Source organism: Heterocephalus glaber, unplaced genomic scaffold, assembly GCF_053883595.1.
Source record: "Heterocephalus glaber isolate CG9 unplaced genomic scaffold, H.glaber_assembly_v1.0 deba00000347, whole genome shotgun sequence".
Lineage (NCBI taxonomy): Eukaryota > Metazoa > Chordata > Mammalia > Rodentia > Bathyergidae > Heterocephalus > Heterocephalus glaber.
The window spans coordinates 50,001,603-50,014,353 of NW_028258143.1; positions in this window are offsets into that span (position 1 = coordinate 50,001,603).

Here is a 12,751-nt window from a genome sequence, read left to right on the forward strand (position 1 = left end):
GGGTGGGGGTGGGGCTCAGATGAGTTCTAGTTGTCCTTTCCTTTAGTCCTTACCACAACAAAATGAAGGGGACGCTGTAGCCCTACTTCATATGTTTAAAAATCTGAGGCTCAGGGTGTTTAAGTACCATGGCCAAGGTCACATAGCTAGCAAGTGGACCAAGCCAGGGTTCCTACACTTGTCCCTGTCACCCTAAATGTGTTCCTCCCACCACTTCTGTGCTGCCTCGCCAGGATACTGTGGTACAAGCCTAAATGCAACCACAGATTTAGGAGGTGGGCTGACAGAATAATCTTCTTCCCCCAAAGACGGCCATGTCCTAATCCCTGGAATCTGTGAGTATGTTGCTTTCATGGCAAAAAAGACTTTGGAGATGTGATTACATCGAGGACCTCAAGATGGGGAGGTTCCCCTGGATTATCTGGGTAGTCCTGAGGTAACCACAAGCATCCTGATAAGTGAATAAGGGAGGTAGGACAGCCGAGGCTCAGAGCGAGATCTGAAGACGCTATGCTGCTGGCTTTGAAGATGGAGAGAGAAGGGCCTAAGCCAAGGAATGCAGGCGGGAGATGCTGGAAAACAAGGAAACAGACTCTTCCTTGGTGCCGCCAGCAGGGACAACACAGCCCTGCTCACACCTTGAATTTAGCCCAGCAAGACCCATTTCAGATGTCCAACCTCCAGAACTGTATGAAATTTGTGCTATTTAGAAAAGTAATACAGAAGGGATAACAATTAGCCAGTCCATAAATTGTCTTTTTTTGGTCCTTTAAAGAAGCGTATTTCATCTTCCTTTTTAATAGTTTATGTCTTGATTGGGAACCTTTATGGTTAATGCCAAATTACAATATGGATATAGTAAAGAGTCTCAGTATGGAAGTCCAGAGCTGTTAAGGCTTTTCTATAGAAACAGCAAGAACAAGGTCAGCGGCATTAAAATTCATAGAGTACCCAAACAATTTGATAATTTGTTTCTTTCACTACTACTGTGGACATTATCTGACCAGCCATTTTAATTCTGAAACTTTATTATACTTATTCATCAATCATTTCTGACTAGGGGCCTACCATGAAGCAATAATCATGTGAAGAGGGATGTACATGAGTAGCTGATAAATGCAAACATACATAAATTCGGCAGTGCTCTTAAAATTTTCATTTGCAGTATTAATTTACTTACCATCTTTGAATTAAGTGTGTGTATAAATGTTTAAAAGTTTATCAGGTATCTGATTACAAGAGAATATAAATAATTCAATACAGAAAATTGCCCCTCTAGAGTTGATAGAAGTGGTGAGTAATATAAATTTAATATAATATAAATGAGGAATTTCAATCTTATACTAAGTTGCTTTGATGATTAATCTTTTTTTTCAAGAAAAGAGGTAGAACTCCTGCCAGAGAAAGAACAATGTGACATCTATTAGATCTTATAAATGTTTGATTTATTTCTTTTCTATTAGAGTTAATTTTGAAAGTTAGGAGGGAAATCGTCTTGTTAAGAGATATGGAAAATCATTTGGTACAATGTAATGACCCAGTTGGAGTTTAAAATCTCAATTAAATTGTAAAGCTGCTCATTTATCACTAGACTTGCTCAGCTGGGGACCTAATAGGACCTGCAAGATGTGTGCGGGGCCATGTAGGGCCTAGATGAATGCAAAATTAAATTTATATTTGACTTGGCCTAAGAGGACTATTCTGATTTCAGTAATTTAGATGACCTCTTGGAGCCTCTTTTTTCCTATTAAATAAGAAGCACTCCTTATCTGAAGTCTCTTCAACTGCTAAAATGTTATTTGTTCCCAAAGGAATAAATCATAGTTCTACTGGGAGTTTCTCACCCTCATAGTAGTTTTAAATCTAATGATCAATTAACAGCCTCCTCAATGTGGTACCATATGCAGCTTGGGCTCCAGCCATATTTAAGGATGTTGCTGCATTTGGTTGAGGAATAGGAGTAAGCATGAAGCACCTTTCCAATGTTTTGGGTGAATCACGAAAACCTGTACAACTTGTTGAGCAACTTGGCCTTAGTGATCATTCGGGGGAAAAAAATTGGCTCTTTTTCCAGGTCGCTGTTGGTGAGCAGAGCATAGGCTGGATTCTAGCTTCTGTTTGTCTCCTTGGCTGGGTGACTTTGGGCAGTGTGCAGCCTTTCTAACTCTGCTGACAGATCCAGTCTCCGTGTTGTATGGTTGGGGAAATAGCACAGCTACTCTGTATTCAGTTCTTAGAGGTCCTCTCCAACCCCGAATTGTTGATTCCTCTAATGGAATCAGAGGAAGTAGGATATTTTCAATTTTAACAACTCTTGTGAGGAAACTGCCATATGGCTGTTTGCAAACTGGTTTTGTCAAGTCTGTTTTTAAATATTCAAAGTGCTTATGAATTTCATAAGTCTTGCATACAAACAGAGGTTGCTAAATCTCATCAATTCATCTAGCAGCCATGTACTGAATACTCTTGCCAGGCACTAGGACATCAGGCATTGAGGGTAAGCAGAGACATTATCCTGTTGATGTGGAGAAATATTCTTGTTTGAATTCAGGGGACAGGAATACTCCAGATCCAGATAAGTCTTGCTCTTTGCTAATACCAGGGCTCACTAGGCAGGAGGAGTGGAGGCAGTGATGTAGATGGTTGCCAAGGAAACTTTTCCTGGTTGAAAATAACAGGTGTGGGTCTGGATGTGCACATATATGTCCTGGCGCTTAGCCTTTCCATCCTGACTTGGAAAGGAAAGGAAGTTGAAAGTTTCCTCTTGAAGAGACCAAATGGGCAGTGGGAGAGTGCCACAGGTATTGAGTAGAAGTAGAAAGGCTAATTAATTGGTCACCCTGAAAAGACACAGCATCTCTGCAGCCACTGTGAAGTAGACGTGGCTGCATCCCTGGGGCTGTATGTGGACAGAACCAGGAGGATTTGATGCCTAAGAAACCAAGACACAGCCCACAGTTGTCCTTTACCTAGAAGAACCATGCAGTGTGGGAAATATTAATGTGTTTAAAGGTTTTTATTTACTTTGATCATTATCTAGTCCATGCTGTTATTCATATGCTTTACAAATGTTCAAGTCCTTTTGTCCAGCAGTTGTACATGCAGGACTTTAACCTAAAATCATTAGGTATGTATATGTGAATGCTAAGATGTTGATTGCAATATTTTTGTAAATCCAGAAACATTGGAAACAATAAAATGTTCATGGGAGATTGGCTGACTAAGTTTTGGTGTCCCCATATGGTGGAAAGAGAAATAGTTGGTGGCAGTCACACATGCACTGGTGGTTCTCATAGAGGAGGCGCATGGTGCTCTACCCAACTGAACAGCACTAACCCCCCTCCCCTGAAGCCTTAATTTGATGTGGAGAGAGATGTAATGTGGAAAGGAAGATGTAATTTGAAAAATGCCTTTCTAGGTGATTCTGATACTCTGAGAGTAGGCGTGGCCCCTTTTAAGAATTACTATTTTAAATGATGTAGAAACCTACTAATGTAATGTTGTTTAAAATAATATTTTAAAAAATGTAGTCAACATTGGTAAAATATACACATACAGTACATACCTCTACACTTACCTACGTATATTTTTGAAAAAAATCTGAAGGAAAGATACTAAAATATTAAGTGATTTGTCTTGGAGGCAGGATGGTGGGTAATTTTATTTATTTAATTTTTATGCTTTCTGTATTTTCCAGCATCTCACTTACAAACATGTACTACTTTATAATCAGTGAAAAAGAAATGTTCTTGAATTTAAGAGAGTGCAGGATATGGTGACATAGGTCTGTGATCCCAGCTACCTGAGAAGCTGAGGTAGAAGGATCATTCGAGCACTGGAGTTCGAGGCCAAACTGGGCAACATTGTGAGACACTGTTGTGAAAACAAACAAACCAAAACCAAAACCAAAAAAAAAAACAAACCAGAAAAAAATAATAGTTATGAGATAGGGTGAGATTCAGAGCTGGAGAGTAACAGTCTGTGGTAGATCACTGGACCTGGAAGGCTGCGTGCTTGGCTTGTAGACCTGGCAGCACCACTTGATCCCTTTTCCTTGTCAGTGGAAGAAGGCAGGAGTCCCAACCCTTGTTACCTTCCAGGATTTCTGTAAGAATTGGATGAGACAGCATTAGCAAGAGTGTCGTGAAAATGATGTAATATTATTCTTGCACAGGTTGTATTACTTTTTAATGATAAACCATCTCAGATTTTTAATAAACTGAGAGTTAAGAGGCCTGTTGTCTTGGGCTCCTGGAGCATGTTGTACTTCTCTTCTATAGCACTCACGCTGTACACCCAGAGGTCAACAAGTCTGCTCTGTGTCACCAGGATCAGCCACTCTTAGGGACTGCTGAATGGTGACAGACTGGATCACACTGTACTTTGACAAGGGGATATGTTAGAAGCATTAATTTAAAAATAACAATTGCAAAGTATTTCAACATGGCCTTATCCACAATATGATTAGGGAAATAATCTGGCAATTGTGTAGTAGTTTTATAATATTCAAAATGATGTGTGATGGTCTTTTATGTAGATAGAAGTATAAAGTATAGGCACAACCCTCGGGGAATGTGACCCACATCAAAACTATAGTTCTCAGTCTGTGTGTCATCCTTCAGCCGTTCTCTTTGTGTCTTTCTAAATACAGGTGAGGTCTGTATGTGCATAGTACCATGTACATGTACATGCATGTATCATAAAATGGGTGAACTCCAGATTCACATGTTTTAAAAATTTCATACTGGATACATTTCTTGCCCTGCTTTCCAATGGTGACTCTATTCAGGGAAGGCCTAATATCCAGAAGGCCTCTCTCTACCATTAAGATTTATTTTTTTTAAAGTACCAGCTGATAACTCTGGGCAAATTTTTATTTAACTTAGAATGTCATTTGGAATTGAGGGATAAAACCCATGAAATGAAAGTGTGGATATTAAAATAGAGCAGAAAATGGATTATTTGGTCCTGTCAAAAATGCATCTGTATAGTAAAATGTAATAGGATGTTCTTTGGAAAAATTATCCAGGGAAGAAACCCAAATGTTAGCTCTTTTTTTTAACCTTCCTTTGTGATTTTTTTGGCCACTGATGGCTGTTACTCCATAAAGAAATGAAGCACTTTACTAGTTTTGATTTTTCTACAGTAATAATTGTAAAAGTCCTTTTAAAAAATATATACTTATTGGGCCGGGGATTTAGCTCAGTGGTTTCGCCGCCTGCTGTGCAAGCGCAAGGACCCAAGTTCGATCCCCGGCACAAAACAAAACAAAAATAACAACAACAACAACAAAAAAATATATATATACTTACCTTATAAAGGTATTTTTACTTGAAGTGTGTGTGCCCATGCATACATGCGTATAGTATGCTTATGAATGACTACGATGATGAAATTGTTTCTAGCTCTTTGGAAAATGAAACTTATGCACAAATTTATTAAATATATTAATTTCCTGTATTATGTGGAAAAATTCACATTCATTCATTCATCTAGTTGTTTGTTTCTTTCAGCCTTATACAGTTGCCTACCAGACTCTGTGTTGCTGATGGGGTGTATAATGGTACACCTGAGGGTAGAAACCTTCTCTTCATGCTGCTGACTGAGTTGTGTTTTCAGTACTCGAAAACATCACCTATGACATTCTTTTGCTTTTGGATTCTTATGTCATTCCTGACTTGGTGTCTTAGGGTGTGTGTGTGTGTGTGTGTGTGTGTGTGTGTGTGTGTCTTACTGATACCAATTACCCTTTTTTCTGCCACTCTTATATGAACTTTCTAAACAAGCTATCTTCCAACCTTTTCAGCACATCCTAGAACAAGAGGACACCTCAGAATAACGTTGATGATTCTATAGTAACACAAATGAAGTATCCATTCTTCAAAATGTCTCATTGGAGAGAGCAAATAATATACTATGTAATTCATGAATTTACAATTTCTATGTATGGGGGACTTGTCTGAGGAGTGAATGATTAAATTGTGGGACAAAAGTGCACAAATAATTAAACCACAGTGCAAAACCACACAGGTTCTATGAGAAGTAAATAGTTAAACTGTGGGGCAAAAAGCACACAGGCTGTGTGAGAATCAAAACGTTAAACAACATGTTTAGGTTAGTAAAGTATGTTGTGTCCGGCTATTATCCTTCCCCCTTCCCCCAGAAAATCTGCCTAGCCTTGAGACAACTTCGTACCCAAACTGCTTTTCTCCTGCATTTTTCTCTTACACTGATATTTGAAATAAAATCCAGACAGTTCTTGGCTTCTGGGCTTTTTTCTCTAGGAGTCTCCCTAACACTTGGCACTCTCGGTTGAGATAGCCCCTCTGGGCCTCTCGATGACTGAACTAAGTCTTGTCTCCAAGTAATCATTCATCCTGTATGCTGGCCTGGTCGCACACTGTGACATTTATGGTGCTTTAGTAATTAGTTCCTCAAGTTGGACATGGGGGCAAATACTTGTAATCCCAGTTCTTGTGAGGCTGGGGTAAGAGGGTCTCAAATTCAAGGCTAGCCTGAACTACAGAGTGAGACCTAGTCTCAAAAAAAAAAAAAGTAGCTCAAACAAATTGTAAATTAATAGATTATTCAGTATGCCTATTTTTATTTTGAAGCCTGTTGCAGAAGAAAAATTACCCAAATGGCTTTCAGGCTCTGTGGCTGCACTAACACTGGGAATGCGTTGTAACTCTATTGTGACATGGAAATGTTAATCAGGCACACATCAGACCCAGCCATTTGCAGAAGCAGGTCCCTTCCCTCAAATGGTCACTTTTGAGCTGATAAGTACTGTCAAGGTAGAGGTGAGGGATGGGGAATGAAGGCAGGACAAATTACTTGTCCTTGGGAAGGCCCTGGGCAAATCCTTGGTGAAGATGGTTTGCCAGTCCTGCTTTGCTGGGACAACTAGTATTTTTGCCTTTGGGCCTAAGCAGTCAGTCAGTGACCTTCCAGATACAAAAGCTTTAACTCAGTGCTGAAATGAAGTCCTGTTGGTTTTCCTATTCTTTCTCCTGAAAAAAACAAACAAACAAAAAACAACAACAACAAAAACATTGCTGGAGCAATCTTTCTCAAAGGAAATTCTCAGTGTCATTCCATGCTTAAGGACCTGGTATGGATTTATATCACCAATGAGATAAAATTTCAAGCCCTGAACAGTCATCAACTGACTCTTGGATACTGGCTCAGTGTCATTGCTTGATTATATCTGTGATCCCTCTACTGGAATCAGACAGATCTCTTTAACATCCAGTGCATTTATTCTTTATTCATTCAGTAGATGGATGGGATGGCCAATGATTTCAGTCTATCTATAAGATTCTATTATTCTGAGGTATATTGTGAGCATCTACTATGTGCAAATATAATAGGGAATACAGGAATGGAGAACACATTACCCCCATATGAAAATTCTTAAGACAGTAAATGGAAACACCAAAGGACACTGTTGACCAGGGCAGTAAGATCTTGGTTGTTCTCTAAACCAGGGATTCCCAACCCATGGGCCACAGACCAGTACCAGAATTGCACTGCACAGCATAAGGTGAGCAGCGGGCAATAAAATGGAGCTTCATTTGTATTTGGACCCACTCCCCATTTGGACCCACTCCCCATCACTCAAGTTTCACCTGAGCTCTGCCCCCTGTCAGATCAGCTGCAGCATTAGATTCTTATAGCAGCGTGAACCCTACTGTGTACTGCACATGTGCAGGATCTAGTGACTGCTTCTTGTGAGAATCTAATGTCCAGTGATCTGAGGTGCAGCGGAGGCAGAGATGTTAGTACAGGGGAACAGCTGCAAATACAGATTAGCATTAGCAGAAAGGTTTGACTGCACTGAGACCATAATAAATCAACTGCTCACAGACTCATATCAAAACCCTGTCCGTGAGTGGCAAGTGACAATTAAACTGTGCCTGGTGACAGACTTTATAGTGGCAAGTGTGTTGCTATACTTTAGTTGTCAGCTGCATCTGGTAGCAGGCTTTCAATCAGAATCCAACACTTATTTTAGTTCTCACATGGCCTGACCATTATTAATGTCTTCCATCTGTGCCTAAGTGCACAATAAATGTAAGTGCTTGAATATCCTGAAAGCACCCCCCACCCCATCTATGGAAAAATTGTCTTCCACAAAATGGATACCTGGTGCCAAAGGGTTGAGACCACTGTTCTAAACCACATTCTCATTTTCTGCATCCCCTGCATGCTGTTTCTGGGCTCTGGATTTCTCTCCTGTCTCATCCACACCAAATCTCTTCAAAGTCTTTCCTCCTTCAAAGTCTTGATCCCTGGCTGAAAGGACTCTTCCTCAGATTCATGGACCCAGTGGATGATATGTTGTTTGGCTCTTTTTTTTTTTTTTTTTTTTGGTACTGGGGATTGAACTCAGGACCTTGCGCTTGCAAGGCAGGCGCCGGAACTACTGAGCTAAATCCCCTGCCCTGTTGTTTGGGTCTTGCTGCCTGCTGCTTTTTGGCTATCCTTTATGGGCCCATGCATCGCATCTGCTGGCCTTGACAGAAGCTCCCTGCAGGTAAGCGGGCCCTGCTTCCTGTTCCTTGCTTCCCTCTCTCCTCTTACTCAGTGCTCTGCAGACAGCCAGGCACCCTATAAAATCCTACTAGAGAGTCAGCTTTCCTGAGAAATATACATCAGAAACTCATGTTTTTTCCGGGTACATCTGCAGCTCAGAAAAGTGAACCCAGCTGCAGCATACAATGTGATTGCATCTTAGATGGAAAAAGATGATGTGTTTTGAGTGAGAAGCATCTGGAGTGAAGTTGGGGAGCATGTTAAGTGATCTGCGCTTGGGACCCTTGGGAATGTTCTTGAATGTGCTTCACGTGCTGGTAGAAGACCATAAATAGATCAGGTTCACTCACTACCAATTAGCATCACATTAATCTTGGCTAATAGGGAAGCAACGCTGCAAAGATTTGGTAGATTTATCAGCCTCTCCCACAATGGTCACATAAGGTTAATGCCACTTGGAATCTGAGTGGGAAGAAAGTCCTTTCCTGCCAATGTGTCATACATTCTGGTCAAGGTGCTCCTCAAACTCAACATTTTCTGGGCCTCAAGTGTCCTGCTGTTTTTTTTTGAAGGAATGAAAATCCAATCCCACATAAGCCGGATTCAGAAAATAGGTCATCAAAGTGAGTTGCAGTTATTTTCCTTGCAGCTTTGTTCTGTGCTTGCTTTAGATTGCTTTTCTGCAGAGGGCAGATGCAGCTGCCCTGGCTGGTAGGCAGCTGAGGGAAGTGATAGCTACACTGGCCTTGGGACCCTGTCTGGCATCACCTAGATTCCCGGGTCCTCACAGGTAGCATCTGCCTTTTGTCTGGGTGGTAAAACTCCCATAACAGATATAGGAGAAATACCCATCTGAAATATTGATTTTTCTCTCTCTCACACACACAGCATAGTTCACAGCCACTTGATTTGCCACCTGCAGTTTATAATAGAAAGGACCTGTGGGATTATAAACCACTTTATTTTTGCCCAGAGTTTCTCAGCTTGAGGCCAAATTGAAGGGCATTAGTCATCCTTAATTTGCAGTTTTTAAAAATACATTTTACTCAGAGAGGTTTAAGGCAGTTAAAACTAAGATTTCCCCAGGCTCTGGCACAGCACTGAAAATCTGAAATCTGAATCACTGTCATGGCTGCAGGCATGTATTGTTCCTTAGTGACTGCAGCATCAGAACTGATATGTGAATTTGGTTAACACGACAATTTGAACAGCATCAGACAAGTTCTGTTATGCCACGATTCTTTCCTTCTCTCAGCGTTTGTATGTGTTTAAAGTTGAAAATTCACAGAACATTAGAGAAAGAAACTTGGAGATCAAGGTAGGGATCATTGTGTTACCGGAGTTCTTGGGTACCATGGGCTCCTTATAGAGATTCTTTCCAGGTTCTTGTCCTGAGCAGAGAACTGGGCATGTGAAAAAGACAATGAGGTTTTACATTCATTAAAGGTAGGAAAAGAAGTATGCTCTGCAGAGTATGAGAGAATTAAAGGTGAGAAAAAAAGTTCAACCTGCAGAGTGATCGGGGTACTGAGAAGAGAGATCACAGTGGCCATAAAGCTAATGGTCTTTTGTAATCCCTAGTTCTCAAGCTGATGTCAGATCTAGACTGTTCTATCAAAACCTGCTTAATTATGCACCAGAAGAATTAAAGATAGCACTTGCTGACTGGTACCAGATGCAAGGTTTGGGAACTGCTTTTCTGCACACGTCCCGGGTCTCTGTGACTGACAGGCCATGCCTGCTTGCCCGTGCTCTAATCTCCTGCCTCAACTGGAATCACCTGTGAAGTTCTGCCAGATGTCATTGCATGGGTGTCCTCCTTGGAGATTCAAGGTCAACAGTTTGAACAAACACAGTGAAGGGAGTCTGACGCAAACCTTGAGAAGCAGTATCAGTTCAATCATCTCACTTTTCAGATGAGGAAACTGAGGCACAAAGAAGTGAAGAGGCTTTGAGGTGTGCCAGGATTGCAGAAGTACAAGCCTGTGGCCCTAGTCTGGTCTCCTGGCTTCCAGCTTGGTGCATTTCCTTCCTTTGAAAAGTCCCTTGCTTTTTCTGCTCTAGAATTAGTCTAGTGCTATGTGCTTATCTGTCTTTCACCAGCGGCAGACACCTCCTTCTTTTATGGAAGGAGGGAGACCTTTGTGTTAGGATTGTGGGTTCTTCCTGGCTTCATTGCCTCTTGTCGCAGGGGTCTTGCAAACTCTCCCTGTCTCGTTGACCCAATGTGCTGAGTTTCTGCCCAACCTGTCAGCTCTGCTCTAAAAATACATTCCTGATCCAAGTACCTGTCACCACTGCCACCCAAGGCCACCAAAAATCCCCAAAGGAGCCAGCTGAGCAAATTAGAAAAAAGTGGCCCCCTACAAGGAGATGTGGAGTCTAGGGTAGGACTCAAATGTGGGAAATCAACAAGCCCATGTTTACTTCCTTCTCTGCAGCTCAACTCCATAGGAAGTCCCACTCCTCTGCTCAGGGGCCCCTCCTGAGCCATCCTCAGGCAGTGGTCTTCCTCCTCACACTTACTCTACCCTGTTCTAACCTTGTCCTAAGTGGACCCCATCTAGAACTCTCACCCCCTTGGTGTCCTCCATAAATAAGATGGCTCCAGAAGCTTCCTTGGAGGACCAGATAAAAGAGAAGACAATGGAAATGCAAGGAGGTTGCCATGAAGCCCGGGTGGGAATGAAGTGAGGGACCGGCTCTAGCCAAGGGGTCTGCCTGGGCTATGGCCCATGGGCTGGAATCTACTTGGTGTGCAGTGAACACAAGTGCAGTGGAAGCAAGGTGAAGAGAAGGGCAGAGGGAGAAAGCAGCCAGGTTTGAAGGGCCTTGTGGGCCATGGTAGGAGAAGTTTGGGTCCTATTCTTTTTTTTTTCTTTATGGCTTTTTGAGACAGAGTCTTGCTTTCTATTTGAGGCTGGCCCTGAACTCACTATGTAGCCCAGGCTGGCCTCAAACTCACAGCAATCCTCCTGCCTTAGCCTACCAAGTACTGGGATTACAGGCATGTGCCAACATACCTGGCTTGTTGGGTCCTATTCTGAATGCAATGGCATTTTATAGACGTTTCAGAGAATTCCACTCGTAGTTGTGTGGATGGACTGTGAGGAACAGGTGTAAGAACAGAAGCTGGGGATGGAGACTGTGGCTGTGGTCTAGGTGAGAGAGGGGGTGGCTTGGGCAGGTGATGAGGGGCAGGGGTGCCATGTGGGTGGCTGCAGGCAATGCACTGCTGAGGTGGTGAGTGGTCCCAAGTCCAGCATGGGCTCTGCTTGCCAAGCCATGCACCTTGCATGGGGCTACATCTCCTTGCAGCCGGGACACTTTTTTCTAATTTGCTTAAATGGCTCCTTTGGAGGCTTCAGGTAGCCCTGTGTGGCAGGGGTGACAGGTACTTGGATCAGGAATGTATTTATAGAGTAGAGGTGACAGAACTTAATGTCTACATGAATGTTAATTAGTTATATATTTGTGAAGTAATTTGGAACTTGTTAGAATGAGAAAATCTTGTACATTTGAAAGATCTCCCTCGAATTCTTGGACAGCATTCCGTGACCAAATTATAGCACCTTCTATTTTGATCTGTGATATAGCTTGGTGACTTTTCACCCTGGAGCATTTGATATCTCCATGGAAGAATAGGACTGTTTCACTAAGTGAAAGCAAGGATTTTACAGAGTGGGTTCTGTTTATTAATGCTTTTTCAGTTATGATTTTTGTAAAGTTTAGTCATTTCCACAAATGAAATCTATCTTTAGGTGGTTAAATGAGACTTTGTAATCCACAAAAGCTATTTCGCAAAAGTTAAGAGATTAAAGTGACAAATAGCTCTGCCACCAGTCCATGAAAACTATGACTTTTATCTGATTTTTTTCTAAACCATTAAAAAAGTGTCCAGCCCATACCACTTATCTTTCCTTGCCAGCTCTGTGGGCCCAGGAGGCCCTGAAGCTCCAAGCCACACCCCAAGCTGAGCCACAGCCCTGGGTCCAGCTACCCATGAGGTGCAGCTCTGGGGACAGGGTTGATGATGCCTCCCAGGTACCATTTAGGATCCCTTGCTTGCAGTTCAAAGATGATGCGGTTGAAATCCTGGCCATTCTTTCTACATCCTTACCTGGAGCCTCCTCAGATCTGACAGCCCTCCTTGGAATTCTTCTGAAGGCAAAATTCTGGACTTTCCCTTAACCCTCCTCCTCTTCATTACTTG